Below are 16,812 nucleotides of genomic sequence, written 5' to 3' on the forward strand. Positions count from 1 at the left end.
TTTAGATGTAGGTACACACAAAAGATATGGAAGATGATTAAGTAGGTATGCAACCTAATTTATTCTGAATCAATCTTTTTTTATGTATGATAATTTAAGAATATTTAAAACTAAAATAAAATATAAAAAAGTAAAATGTTGGATTAAAATCTATAATGCCTCTAAATATGCTATTTTATTTATATTTTGTATATGGTGTTTTTATGGTACATTGTGAGATGTATGTGTTATGATCTATTGTATTCTTATGATGACTCATTGTATCATTGATGTTTTCTAAAAGTGTACTTTTAGTACTTTTGTTGTGATGTACGTTTGTCATCATGTACGATGTGTTCTCAAGGTTTTATATTGACATCTAGATTTTCAACTCTTGCATTAGGGGATGTATACATTGCATTGTTAAATGTTTAGATATTTATAGCATTTTAGCTTCACTATTTTTACTATATTTGATATAGATGTGATTATTATATTGTCTCATCATTATGAAATTGTTGATTGTGCCTACTAATTATTCTATCATGCCATTTTTACAATTAGATTAGATGATTTGATATTATATTACGAGTTATATCATATTGGGTTATTTATGTTGCTTTGATTATTGCTATATGGAATAGGTACACTTGATGTTTCACTTGAATGTGTAGGTGCAACATTGTTGATATAATTATATTAAAGATGATGTTTTTGAATTAAAAAACGTGTTGACCTCTATTTCATTTTGTTTGAGTGAGATAAATTTTGTGAATCCTTGTTTAACCTTAGAATTGAATTGGTGGTGATTATATAGCATGCATGATGTGCAAACTCATAGAGTGAGGGAGTCCTTTGTGTGTTGTTTTTTAATCTTCATGTATTGCATTTTAAATTATATTGAGATACATATTTGTCACATTTATAAAATATTATAATGTTTTGAGTTGAAACTATCATTAAGCACTTAATGGAAAAGGTGTACATTGTTTGTATTATTTCAATTGAAATAGAAATTGATTTCATGTGTTTTTTCATTATAAATAAAATGTAGACTTATGGGAAATCATATTACAATATTAAATATAAATTTGATTAGACATCCCTTGACCATTCTAAAAACATCAAATTTAAACTGATATTATGCATTATGCTCTTATCAAACATTTGAAAAATATTAATTCAATGTTAGTAGATTTCCACAATCCATTAGTCTATCTATAATGGACCTAGATTTGATTGTGTGAGTTTTTTTGCATCAACATTTTGAATCACACTTTGTGATCCATCATCAAGATGATAATAAAGAGCACAAGGAGAAGAAAATGATGGATCATAGAGTGTGATCTGAAACGATGAAAAATACTTACACAATCAAATACATAAACACTATAGACAATATTAATTCAACTAAATATAATATGTTTGTCTTGTTTTAATATAGTGAAAAATAATTACTAACTTGTATAATTAAAAACAATAAAAATTACATTAATATAAATTAATTATATTGCACTTGATTTTTTAAGCTAATTTTATTTATTTATTATCATTAAAAATTTTCTATTTTTAAAAATATATTTCTCAGAATAAAAAATAAATGAAGAAATATTATTTTCTTTTTAATTTTTTTATTAACCCATCCCCCATCTCTTCCCTCTCTCCATCTACATACGAGCCCCATTCCTTCCACTCTATTTTCTCCTCTTCTAAAAATGGATGCAAATTTGAGATGCTTGGATTTGAATTATGCTTTAGAATAGAATGGATGTAGGATTGGGTTTTTTTTTAATATACTATTGAAGATCTATTCTTAAGAAAGATCCCCTTCTCCATTATTTCAACTTGAACTAGAAAAGTGCTTTTCTTTTATATTTAATTAATTTTTTTTTATTACTATATGCAAATAGAAGGTTTCTCCTTAAAATTAATTATCAATTTTATTTTATATTAGTTATATAATCTTTAATTTAATAAAAATGTATAAATAGAATAAAAGTTAAGAATTTTTTCTCCTAATTCTCATTATCGAATTGTAAGTTGGAAAGAGTAATGTAATGTATTTTCTATACATAATGATATGTTTAAACTTTTAAAATTATGAATAATTTGAAAAATGAAATTCTAAAGTTCATGATGATTTCATCAATAGTAGATTTGTAGACTCGTGTCATTATCTTTCAATTTAAAAAAAAACACAATTTATCTGTAAATAAATAGATTGATCATTGTTACATTTTATTGAAATTAGTATGATTTATCTAACGGAAAAAAATAAGTGTTCATAATAATTAGAGAAATTATTATTCGATTTATGGTTCTTTTCTACATGAAGAGAAAAAAATTCCTTGTGTAATGAGGTTCTTAATATTTTATAATAATTTTATCCAAAAAATATAAAATTAAAATGAAAAGAACAAATAGGAAATATATGGAGAAATCCTGAGAAGCTCACTCAAGACACTATGAAATATTTGTTAATTAAATAAAAAAATAAAAAATGGAGACAAAGAAGAGAAAAGAATATCAAAATGGAGAGAACACGAAAACCTCCTTTGCAAAAATAGTTATACTCTAATGGAGATTTTGTGGACATTGGTAAGGATTCTGTGGGGATTGTTGTTTAGCAAGAAGATTTTGCGATTGATCTTTCCAGTGAAACAAAAGAAGATTGAGCGTTATGGGAGGAGCACGTAGTCATCTGTAGAATCGTGGGACTAAAAAATCAAGATCCTACATAAAAGAATGGATTGATCATCATTGGGGTATGGGTTTTGTGGTGAAGTTTTTACCTAGACGATTTTTTGTGACTATGTTTGCAGAAGGCTCTGAAAGAAATAGAGTATTGCACCAAGAAAATTGGTTCATGGAAGACTATCTGTTATACATTCAACCCTGGCAGTCTAATTTGATCCCCTTTCTTTGGCAGTGTATGATAGCCCGGTTTGGATTAGATTATATAATCTGCCAATTGAATATTGGGGAGATAGCAGTCTGGAAAAGATTGGGCGTTCGCTGGGCACATTACTTGAAATAGATGAAAAGATTATAGAGGAGGACCTTTATTCTTACGCTAGATTGAGGATAATGGTGATAAAAATTATTCCTATTGGCATTATACACTTAGATGAGAAAGGTGGATGTTGTCATTGACGACAACAAGGTTCCATAGGATCAACCTACCATTATTCACACTAGCAGAAGATTATACTGATATTCCAGGTCGACTTGACAATAGGTATTGTTTATGCGAAATAACTGTAATGTAAATTATAATTGTATGGCTGACATGTTGTATTGTAAAGACTCATATATTTATGAGTTCTTGTAGGTCATTTAAAAAGTAGGAAGCGGTAACATGAGATAAGATAAGGATATGATTGCAAATAGTCATATATACATTTTGATGTGTTTATTTTAGAGCAAATAAGAAGCAGAGCAGAGCTAAGATTATTCTGTATAAGCAGAATCATTTGACAGAATATCGGCTAGGGTTTTTGGCAGAGGCAGAACTAGTATCAGATAGAGCACAACAAGGAGCTCATCCAGCATTTTGATGCAAGTTGTAAGATTTTATTTTATGTTTACATCAGTGTGATGTTGTAGTTAGTGTGACTCCATTTTTGTTGTTGAGCAGTGAGCTCTAGGTAGTTGGCCTTCCTGCATGTGCAGGCCCCTTTTGTACTAAGTAATATTTATTCATATGGCTAGTGAGTAAATATTGTGGGTCACAAATCCCACCGAGGTTTTTCCCTTACTGGGTTTCCTTGCCAAAATATTTGTGTTATGGTGTGCATTGATGCTGATTCCTTTGTTTCTCTTTACTGCATTATTGTTTGCTTACTGACATATTAATCTCAGTTATAGAATTGTAAATAAGTTTAAATCTTTCATTTACCAGTCAGACACTGATTCACCCCCCCTCTCAGTGTCTTTGGGATTAATCAATTATCTAACAATTCCATCCTTCATTTATCTTCTAACATTGGAAGGCAAATGGAGATACCATATTGAGATCGAGAAGGAAATTAATCCTTGTCATAGATGTGGGTGTAAGTTCCATTTTACTTCTGAATGCAAAATGTTTGTTAGAAGGGTGAGAAGTAAGTTGGAGGAGGCCCAAGCAAAACTGGGTAGTTAAAGATATTCCAACTGCCCAAAATCCTCTCTGTCTAACATATGTAGATCCTTCGGTTCTACCCAAAATCATAATATTCACAGTGTTAGAGATCCAACTCCTTCGGAATTACCCAAGTTAGTCATGGGTAAGGATTCTGAGATTAAGTCTAGGGAGGTGGAGGTTTTATCTCAAGAATTAGAGAATGAATTTGGATTATTCTCGAAAGAAGGTGAAATCAAAGGAGATGAACTAGATAATGTGGACCCTAGATGTATCAGTCAATCAACAAATGTCTTGTTGGGTAAATCCAATGGATGTAGAGCTCGTAGGAGCAAGAGGCAAGTCAGGGAAGACAGAGCCTTGGAAAAAGGTATTATCAGTGTTTTGGATTTTTTAAAGATGTCCAAGGGAGGGAACCCCTCCCTTGGGAATAGATGAAGATTCTTACTTGGAATGTTAGGGGTCTTGCTGCCCCTCAAAAAAGACTCTTGGTCAAGAGAGCGATTGAAAATTTGGCAATTGATATAGTTTTGATTCAAGAGACCAAGCTGTCTGAAGTTAAGGCCCAAGTCTTCTCTAAATTTTGTTTTAAATGGAGCAATTTGTTTCAAGCTGCCTTTGGAACAACAGGGGACTTGGTATCCTTTGGAATCCGTCATATATTTTTATTTTCTTCAATTACTTCCAACTCTAATTGGATGATTGTTTGGGTTTCTAGTATGGGTGGACTTATGTATTTCCCATTGATTAATGTTTATGGTCCTATAAAAATAGAGGAGAAAGCGAGAGTTTGGGGGGAGATTCTCGATCATGTTAACATATTTAACTTAGATAGAGTTATTATGGCAGGAGATTTTAATGCTATTCTGGATTTGGATGATAAATTGGGTGGACTTAGGAAAAGCTCCAAAGTAATGGAGTATTTTAGATATTTCATCAACTCTATCAAAGTGGTAGATGTGGTTCCAAAGAATGGTTTGTTTACTTGGACTAACAGGAGGATATTGTTCTCTAAGATTTCAGAAAGATTGGATAGGCTCTTTGTTAGTGATTTTTGGATTAATGGGAAGTTTATGATCTCCAGAACCATTATCCCACAAGTTGGTTCTGATCATCTTCTTGTTCTGTTGAATTTAGATCAAGACACGACAACTTGTAGGAGCTATTTCAAAATTTTAAGCATGTGGTGGAGAGATCCTAATTTTAAAAGTAATCTCAAAAGGTGGTGGGATGAAGGAAACAAGTTTGCGGGTTCTCCTAGTTTTCGTTTTGCAAAAAAATTGAAATTTTTGAACCAAAACATTAAAATTTGGAACAAAGAATCCTCCAAAAACATATTTGTAGAAAAATTAAGGGTAGAAGAAGCATTGGAAAGTATCAATGAACATGTGATATTAGCCAACATAACTGATAAGGAATATATACAAGAAAGTAAATTGAAAGAAGAATACTTGGAAATCTTGAAAAGAGAAGAACTATATTGGAGAGACAAATCCAGAGAATTGTGGATCGTGGAAGGTGATTCTAATACCAAATTTTTTCATGCCTCTGCCAAGGCTAGAAGAACTTTCGATAAAACCACTTCCATCAAAGATGGGAAAGGAAGTTGGTGTTCCTCCGGGAAGGATATAGAACAGGCTGCCCTAGATCACTTCATGAAGGTTTTGGGCAATGATGGACCCTTGAGGACATATCACATTCCATTTATCTCTGAGAGAATTGAGAAATGGGTCTCCCCTAAAGATAATAAGATGCTTATGGCTCCTTTTTCCATGGATGAGGTGAAAGAGGCTACATTTTCTTTACATCCATTCAAAGCTCCCAGTCCTGATGGCTATATGACCGAAGTATTTCAATCATATTGGGATTTCATGGGCAAAGATATTTGGGTAGTAGTGGAATATTTTAGAAAGAATAAGAGGTTTGTGAGGGAATTGAATCATACCATGATTGATCTTATTCCAACTAAGAAGGACTATGAATCGATGATGGATTTTCGACCCATCTTACTTTGTAACACAATATACAAGATCATCTCCAAAGCTATGGCTTCAAGGCTCAAAAGGATTCTACCTAAACTCATGGCAGATAATCAAAATGGTTTTACTCTAGGTAGGGAGATAGCGGATAGCATCATATTGGTCTCAGAAGTGTTTCCTTCCATGGTCATGGAGGTCAAGCTTGATGTAGCGAAAGCATATGATAAGGTTGTTTGGAATTTTCTGTTACAAGTCCTTGTGCATATGGGTTTTGATAGAAAGTGGATAGAATGTATCAATTTTTATATTTCTTCTGTAAGTTTCTCTATTTTAGTGAATGGATATATTGGTAGCTTCTTTGATGCTACTAATAGATTGAGACAAGGAGATCCCTTGTCACCATACCTGTTTGTTTTGATGGTGGAAGTGTTAGGTAGAAAAATCAGAAGATTGTGTAGATTTGGCAAGTGGAAAGGGATCTTTGTACACCCCTTGGTGGAGCCCATTACTCATTCCCAATTCAAAGATGATATGCTGCTATTCGAGAAAGCCACTATATAGGTTGCCTCTATTATCAAGATAGCACTAGAGGAGTACTCAAAGGCATCGAGGAAGATCATGAATAAGGAGAAATTAAAGGTGTTCTTTTTGAACACCAATAGACAATCTTGGAATAAAATAGCCTGCCTATTAGAATATCAAGTTGATCTGTTTCCTCTTAAATACGTGGGAATCAATATCAACTTCGGTAGTAGAAAAAGCCAAACTGGGGAGGATGTGATCAGTAGGTGTAAAGGCAAATAAGAGCAATGGAAAAATAGATGGATATCCCAAGCAGGGAGGCTTACCATGATTAGATCAATCTTATCAGCTATTCCCATTTCTACCAAGCCATGCTTCAGGATGCCTCAGGTGGATAGCAAGAAGCTAGATGGTTTGCTCAAGAAATTCATATGGGAAGGGGCAAAGGAGACTAAGAAAATCCCACTGATTAGGAGGAGCCAGTTTAAGGAAAATGGATCTTTAGAATCTAGCATTAGGTGCAAATCTAGCATGGAAGATGTACAAATACCCTAAGAAAATCTGGTGTAGAGTGTTGAGAAATAAGTATTTGGATTCAGAGGACTCAGAGAGAAATTTTATTGTTGCAAATGAAGCCAAGGCATCGACTGTGTGGAATTTTTTGTGGGAAAGTAGATTCATTATTACAAATCATCTATCCTAGCAAGTTAGGAATGGGTGGAAGGCAAAATTTTGGGATGATTCGTGGGATGGTAGGAAGCCTATCAGACAAATGTTTGAGGATCAGAATTGGATGAATGATGTGGTAAACGAAATAGGTGACAAAGTGGATCGGTATTTTGAAGGAGGAGGTGATAAGGGTGATAAGGTTAAGTGGAAGCTAATAGAGATTGGGAGTAAGGAATTATGCTCCAAACTAGCTGAAATATTAAGGAGTAGGACATTATTGGTATCTGAGGAAGAAGATACTCTTTTTTGGTGTGCTGCCAAATCTAGGGACTATAGTATTAAACTAGGGTATGAAATACAAAGACAAAGAGTGAGGGACTCCTTTTGGCCATATAAGTTATGTTGGAGTGATAGAATTCTTCCTAAAGATGGAGCCTTTCTTTGGATTGTCCTTCATGATAGGGAACTCACTGGGAGCAGATTGAAGACTATAGGCATACTTGGGCCTAACAGATGTGTATTATGTAAAGATGAGGAGGAGACTACGAATAATTTGTTGTATAAATGTGCCTTTGCTTGCAAGTGTTGGGAGTGGTTGTTTGGTATGTTGAATTTGAGCATTGTTAGAAATGAAGGGTTGAAATCCTTTTTATTATCATGACCTCAGATGGACTAATCAAAATGGGGCGATATTTGGCTGACATGACTAGCTTTAGTAGTAGCATATTTGGAAGGAGAGAAATAGGAGAATATTTAAGGATGTGGAGATCTCTATCGAGTAGATTATTTCAAAAATTAAGATTTCCATAGAGAAAGTGGTTAATGGTAAAAGGGTAATGAGAAAGAAGTTCAGATATAACAAAATGGTCTTTGAAAGAAAGAGGAGTAGTCGCTCCTTCTAAGAAAAAGGTAGACAAGAATCTGATCAAATGGATTACACCACCAAAGGATTGGGTGAAGCTTAATTTTGATGGGGCCAATAAAGGTAATCCAAGTAGGGCTGGTTTCAGGGTTGTTCTTAGAGATGAGGGTGGTGGACTAATTAGTCGAGTGTATGGTAATCTAGGGGAGTGCTCTAACAATGAAGCAGAAATCAGAGCTTTAGAAGCAGGATTAAATATGTGCATTGAAGGGGACATCTACAAGGTTATCATTGAAGGATATTCCCTAGTCATTGTCAATGGTGTGACACATTCTATTTTTCACAATTGGAGTTTAAACAAATGGCTGCCTTGTATAAATAATTTGTTAGATCGGATTGGGGTTTTTGAAATTATTCACACATATAGAGAAGGTAACAAAGTGGCCGACTTCTTGGCTAGTTTGGGAGTAGTAGGCGAAAATAAGTATTGCTCATTCTGGACAGTTGATGCATCTCAATATGTAATCGAAGTCATTAGGAAGAACACCCCAAACCTTCCCCGACAGGTCATAGGATAAGGATAATATTTTTATATATATGAGGTGTCCTCGCCTCGCTTCCTTTCTTAAAGAATGGTTATCATTATGGTTGTTGAAATTCTCAGTTATGCATTACAGACAAGGTATCAAAACTTTGAGAGTACCGTCAATGATATGTCCTAGTCATGGGAAATTGACAGTTATTTCCAGATGGACATGACAAATCTATGTAGGTGACATGAGTAGAATTAGCAGGTTTAGAAGATCTAAAAATAGATTTTCCCAGATTGTGGTTTGCCACGGTTGTTTCACCAGATTCTAGAAGCAACAGATTCTTATATGAAGAGAGAGGATGTTTGGGGAAAACCATGTTTGTAGTTATAAGGTGTATAGGATGTCTCCTTTTATAGCAATTGCATGCATAAATTGTGCAAAGACTATTGAGCATCAGTGCATTACACTTTTAACATAGAGGATGAAATATATGAGGCTATTCTAGAAATGGTGGATATTTCCTTGAGTTTGGAAAGGCACTGGTGTGATGGCTTCATCTATGAGGTTGTATTAGCACCGATTGTGGACGTTATGGAATCCTAGGAGAGGTGCATCGAGGTTGCGGGTGACTTTGTTAATGAAGCCTATGGGGATGTGGTGGCAGCAACTCTATGTGAGATGCAGAACAGAGTGAAGGAAAGTATTCTAAAAAATTATTTCAGTCCTAATAACTATTTGTCTTCTTACTCAGAAGAAGAGACAGATGAGGATGAAGATTAGACAGATGATGGGGAGGTCGGCGATGCTCAGAATATGGTGGAGAGTGAGGAGGAGAGAGAGGATAGGGAGCAGAGGAAGGAGAAGCATCAGAAGAAGGATTTTATCATGATTGCCTGGTTGACCTTCAGAGATGGGGATATGAATGGAGATCTGACTGCATTCAAGCGGTTGAAGGAGGCTGATGATTGATGGATGATAGAGGCATCTTCGGACACTCTTTTCAAATTGGGTGAACTAATTTTGCAAGTGTTGCACTTTCTGAGGAATGTGTAAGGGGTATTGTATAGATATGGATTTGTATGTGTCGGATCTGAATAGGTTTTAGGTAGTTATTTCAGTTGGTCATAGTGTTTTAAGTAGATGTTCTTGTCGACTAGTATTGGAATCAGTTTGGATATTTTATGTACAACTTTTTGGAGCAATATAGGGCGCTATCCCCATAAAGATAGCACTTACCCAAAAAGAAAAAAAAAGAAAAAAAAGGAGAGAAAGGAATAGCATGCAACAACTAATGGAGAAACAAAGTTCTCTAATTAATGGTCACAACATCAACAAGAGAAAGACATTTAATGTTTTATCTTTCAACAAAAAAAGGTATAAAGATTTCATTATACATTGGACATACAAAGAATATGCAATAATTAAAGAGTACATGAAATAAATTTAAATAATATTCATCTAATTCCTTTATAGAATCAATGTAAAAAATCATCATAACAAAAAAAAAGTATGAAGATTTCATTATACATTGGAGATACAAAGAATTTGCAATAATTAAAGAGTACATGAAATAAATTTATATAATATTTTTCTAATTCCTTTATAGAATCAATGTAAAAAATCTTCATTGCCTTTCTATACGACCAAATGATTGGAAAATAAATGAACATGTGATTAGAAATTAGCATAAAACCTACAATAGTTGAAAAACATAAAATACATAAATATTTTTCATTCTTCCTGATAATTCTAAGCATAAAGTATTTATATTATTTGTTTACTTCCATACTAAGAGGAGAAAACTCCAAGAAGAGAAACTATTTAAAATTGGATTAAACTTATATATAGTTTGTCTTCTCTTCCGATTAATGCATAATGACTTTCTAACCGCTTCTCTTTTTGAAACAAAAATATTCTATAAATTATTTAAGTTCACCATTTCAGTCAGAAAAGTGACATAAAGTTATATATTTTAAAAGTGAAATATAGATAGATCACGAAAGAAAATGAACTTTTTGGAAATACTTGTAAACAAGTATAACAAATTGTTGCATCCTTAAAAATTATAGAAATAACTTATTTTTCTAAAAATTTAATGAACTTTGTTTTATTGATTTTTTTCATTAAATTCAAATTGAGGTTGTTAACACAACCTTTGTTCTCAAGAATCCTCTTCACTTTTCCAACATTTTAATTTCATTGATATCAATATCCAATGCATGATCCTTGAATTGTCATATACACTAAAAGCCTTCTTTTAACTATTAGCAACTTGAAGTATTTTAGAAGTTCTCCTCATAAACATACCAATGCACTGGAATCCGATATTCTGTACACAAAGTCATCACATTAATACCTCGAAAGGAACAAATCACTTACAAAACAATCTATAAACATAGATCCTCCTATCTAGGCACATATGAACCATGATAATAACTTTCATGCCCCTAGCAACAGTCTCTTAAAGACTCAAGCAAAGGAAAAGAACGTTCCTTTAATAGAGGCTAGAATTATCTTACAAACATTTAACATCAAAGGCCCCTCAAGTCAGTCTTTAATTGTCTTGGGATGGAGATCATCGAGACACACTTCATATAAATTCTTTGCATGGTATTTGTAGGCTATATAAGTAGATGACAGTTGTAAAGTCGTCACTTTAAACAGGGCAATACTGTAGAATTTATTGCATAAGAAAACTATAGATCTAGCTAAAAAGCAAGAAACAAAACTTGCAGAGAAAAGAAGAAGAAAAACAGAAAAACTGAGAATGAAATTCTATTAATTCATTGTATAATTTACAATATGTTAAATGCAGATTTATACAAATAATATCTAGCACATGAAATATGAAATCAGCAGTGAAAGAGGTAGAGATAACAACTAAATGAATTAGTTAGCTTATGATCTACAGTTTTCATGGAAGACAGATCCATTATTCTCGGAGAGGACAGAGAGAAGACTAAAAGTGATCCATCATTCACGGAGAGAGAGAGGATCATGCAAAACTGATGCTAACACCCCCCCTTAAGTCTAACTAAGGAGATAAAAGAAAAGAGGAAAGAGGTAAAACCCAGTGGGAACAAAACCCTCCCTCAAAATTACAAAGATGCAACTATATGAAGTGCAAAAGAACGTCCTTTGAGATACAAGAAAAGTGTGGAGAACTATCGAATGATGACTGCCATAGTATTGAATGTAGAACCTCCTCAAAAGCCAAGATGATGACCAAGATCAAGAATTTGCATGAGTGCCCTCAATGACACTACTCAAACAATAACCAAATGGAAAACAAAGGCAAAACATTTGACATTCGAAGATGCACATGGCACATGAATCTACATGAGTGACCTCAATGACACTACTCAACCATGCAAGAAGAAGCTGCCAGTCGAAAATACAGGTGCCAATAGTGAACTGATCAAACTTGAAACAAAACCAAGAAGCATTAGCACTAACAGTATAAAATCTCCCTCATAATATGACAAAGGAGAAACAAGGCAGGTCCACTGAAATGATGTGTCAATAAGTAGAAAATGAAGATGAAGGCAAGGCCCATGCAAAAAGAGCATGACTTTGACCTTGACCTATCTGTGATGAAGAAGGTTGAGTGGCTGAAATGTGATGTTGCTGCATGGCCTCTTCTAAAGCTTCAAGTCTCTTCCAACACCTATTGATTGCATGTCCCACCTTTCCACAAAAACCGCAAGGCTCACCAGACTTCTTCTCTATCTTGGATTGAGTCTTGGATTGTGAATTGTTCTTCTCACTTATATGCACAACAAGTGCACGAGCTTTAGAATCTTTTAAAGTACCCATCTTTATGAGCTTATCCTACTCATGTATCAGACACTCAATGAAAGCATCGAGAGTGGGCGTATTCCAACTTGCTCCTGTCGTAAGCCTAACTGTGTGAAAAGAAGAGACAAATACAGCATAATTTGGACCCAATTTTGATAAAATAGCAAGAATTAATTTGTTTTCTTCCTTAGATTTGTCAATTCCACATTCTTTTAGCTGGAGTAATAAGGCCTTGAACCTTGTGAAAAAGTCTTGAATGTTTTCAAAACTTCTTGGATCTAATGAGCTAAGCTCATCTTCTAGAATGTGACCCTGCATCTCATCTTGCTTCCCAAAAAGAGTCTTCAGCTTAGTCCAAACCTCATTTGGATTTTTGCATTCTTCAACATGAAACAACAATTCTGAAGACATGGATAAGCATAATAGACTGAAGGCCTCATCCATCCTATTGAAATATTTAGACTTTTCAATTGCTGGATTGGGTTCAACCTCTGTATTCATAACTATCCGATAGATGCCTCTACTTCTGAGCTAAAGGAGAATCTTTGGCTTCCAATCAAAATAGTTGTATGGTGTGTGAATAGCAGAAGCTGAGAACTTCATTTTTCAACTTTGATCTTCTATATCTGCAACAAACAAAGATTTATTTTCCCTTTCTAGCACCAATGCTCTGATACCATGTAGAATTTATTGCATAACAAAACTACAGATCTAGCTAAAAAGCAAGAAACAAAACTTGTAGAGAAAAGAAGAAGAAAAACAGAAAAACTGAGAATGAAATTCTATTAATTCATTTTATAATTTACAATATGTTAAATGCAGATTTATACAAATAATATCCACCACATGAAATATGAAATCAGCGGTGAAAGAGGCAGAGATAACAACTAAATGAATTAGTTAGCTTATGATCTACAGTTTGCATGGAAGATAGATCCATTATTTTCGGAGAGGACAGAGAGAAGACTAAAAGCGATCCATCATTCATGGAGAGAGAGAGGATCATGCAAAACTGATGCTAACAATACTCGTAAGTAGTCAACTTTCCATAACATGCTTCACAAGGATTTTCAAAACCAAATCCTTCCCTTCATTCTTCACTGCAGTTGTAAGCTTTTGGAAAATGCCATATAGCTTATCCTTCTCATTACTCACACATCCATTTATAATCTACCTTGTTGAATGATAAATAAATCGCTCAAAGCTTCTCTTTTAGATTCTCGATATTAGATTAATAAGATCCTAAATCCCTGGAGCTTGATGTGTTTGTACATATCTTATAATCATTCCATTCCATGGAATATCATCCCTTTGTACATTGTTTCGCAGTCTAGCTTGCATCTAGAAGTAATACGGTTTATAGGAGCGAACTCGATGCGAAAAAGGTTTGTACGAACACCTCCAGCAAAATGTGAAAACATTGACTTGAGAATAGCATTTCCAATGGCACCATTTTGTGCTATCCATCCTTTTATGATCCATTAGAGCTTGGCAGGGTGCTTGGAACTGACTTGTCGGCTAGTGGGAAGGAGCCAAGAACATGATAAAATCTCGTATGAGTATCATTTTGCATAATATGATACTATTTTCTTTGGCATACCCAGTTAAAATTTGCCTTGTGGACTCATGAAGTCGGAGTCAAGAATGCTTTAAGTACCTCTTTGCATACCAGCTTGTGTTGGGCTAGATTCTATTTTTCCTATGAATTCTAGGGTTCCCATCCTTAAATTCATGGAAATTATATAAGAGGAGGTGATAAAATTCAGACTAGACTCGTAAACCTATTAGAGTTAGAAGAGAAAGAGTGACAGCCTTAGAGCATGTTGCAAAGCATGAGGTCGTATTAAAATGATGGTTTAACAAGAAGGAAAAAGTCAAATCTTTCAGGATATCTGATTTGGTTCTAATAGAGAAAAGGCTGGAAATCGTATAGAATTTGAACGTCTCTGGACTGGTCCCTATCAAATAGCGGAAATTCTGGGAGACAATACTTTCTAGATCAACAATTTAGAGGGAGAACTTAGCCCGTTGCCAATTTCTCGAACATTATGTTGGTTCCTGAAGGCACATTGAGCCTCTTCCCCTCTTTAATCAAAGTAGTTTAAGTTTGTTTACCTCCCTTTTGTTTTCTTTTTGTTGGTCTTTACTTTGTTGCTTTGTTTTTCTTTTTTCCTTTACTTTTGGTGCCTTGTCTTTTCCTGTTTGGGATGTGAGTTAGCGGCCATTAAGAAATGTTGTTAGTATTTCTTTGTCAAAGTAACTCAAGATTTAAGACTAAGTTTTCATCAATGGCATGTATATAGAAAAAAATCACTAAGGGTTGTATTAGTTGAAATAAATGCATTGAATCTTAATTATCAAATACTTAAAGATACATTCTAGTAAGATTTAATCGAGAGTGGTCTTGGAACAAATTCATTATATGGTTATGCTTTTCTTAAAATAACAATAGTGATTCTCAACCCTCTACAGAGTGTCAAAACTCTAAAGGTGAATGTGTTATTAAAGAAAGTGACCAAAAAAATTTTATGAAAAAGAAGAATCAAACAAAACTCAACTGAGATAGGGTAATTCTAGTAATCTCTATCAGGACTATGGGTGTCCAATTGGCAATAGAGCTATTCCAAGGGACAATCAGAGGCAACTCTTTCAAGGCCATGGATGCCTAACTAGTAGCAAAGCAATGTCTAGGTAGCGATTTATGAAGCATGATTAAATTTATCTCGCTCAAGGATTACCAAAGTCCTCTTTGGAATTGTCTTATCTTGATCCTAAAAGAATGAACTCAAATGCACACACTATGAGATTGCAACATTTAGGTGTAGATATGATAACCTCTATGTCAAGCCCACATGACGTTTTGTGACCAATGAATACTTTAGTTTGTAGGTTAGTCAAAAGATGCATGGTGATCAATAAATGCTAGGAGCATTTCTCTTTGTTTGGGGGCTCTTCGTTGTGCCTTGCACTCATACCCCTCTTCACCACTTGGTGAAGTGGGGACCACCTATTTTGCTTTCTTAGTTTCCCCAAGGGTTCTACCCCTTATTGTATTTTATTTTCTTTTTTCTTTGTTTTGAAATTTCATTCTTCAAGCTTTGGTTGTTATAATTTTGAACTTTAATTGGAGAATCCTTGACCCCTGATCTTCGCTTTTCTCCTTTGGTTTTTCTCATGCGTCGGTATCAAACATCAGGCTTACCTAGTTCACTTGTTACCAAGTGAACTAAGAAAGCCCAACCTCTAACCCCACCATTTTGTCTTTTCCCTTTTAGGAATTGGGCACTGATAATTTGATGCTCACTTGATGACAAGAGAGTATTACATCCTCAACCCTTAATGTTGGTCTTTTATTTTATTGGTGTCCTTAGAAACTCTAAACCCCGACCCTACACATTTAATGTGGTTGGTAGCCTACTTATGTAAGAAACTTAGTATATATAAATGTATGATATTGAAGTATTATAATCTTTTTCATTTGAAAGTAAGAGCTGACATTGTTCTCAACAAATTGTGCTTGTGCTCAAAACCCTCCACTCTTGAATTCTTATGCCCTAGATTATGTATTTATCTTCGTCTATGAGATGAACCATATTGTTGGAATTTACATGTTGGTTTTTTTTAATTTTTCATTTGTGTTAACTTTTGGATGAGCTTGAGCTTTGACGGTTTTGTGGTTGTTTTTTTTTCCTTTATTTTCTTTGGTTGTTTCCACTAAGTCCTCAATGATCATCCCATAATTCATCAAGATAAAATAATTGGCTCTTCAATTTTATTTTGTTTTGACCTAGCCAATATTTTAATCTCATGCATGTCCTAGTTATTTTGAAGGAATAGCTTAGTGCTTGCTTTGTAAGTCCTGAAAATGAAACAAACCCTACTAAAGCACTTGGTAAATCATGCATTTAGGGTTTAAATTAGATGGTAGGCTTAAAAGATCAAAATCGTACTCATTTTTTACTTAGAAAACAAGAACTAATCCCATCACTCAAGCCCTCAAAATCTGGAGGATAGATGTGAAATTTCAATAAGGCACTAGGAAAAATATGAGATAACCCTGATATCAGACTTTGGAAGGTCTCTACAAATGAATAATAATCTCTAAGTGCTATGTTAATTAGACATTGGGGTTCTCATTTTTCAAGTTCACTAAAGTCTGGGATACTTAACTAGGTCACCCTTATCCCAATTCCCATAAAATGAAGAAAGTTTACTTATTTTAAGAATCAGTAATCGGGGATTACCTCTATCTATTCCCTATGTTTGAAAATCCCATATACCATATTCCCAACCCTCGACACTAAGAGGAAATAAAGTATTAATCATCACTGGTCAGATTTTTGAGGTTTC

The sequence above is a fragment of the Cryptomeria japonica genome, chromosome 2 (assembly GCF_030272615.1).
Source record: "Cryptomeria japonica chromosome 2, Sugi_1.0, whole genome shotgun sequence".
Classification (NCBI taxonomy): domain Eukaryota; kingdom Viridiplantae; phylum Streptophyta; class Pinopsida; order Cupressales; family Cupressaceae; genus Cryptomeria; species Cryptomeria japonica.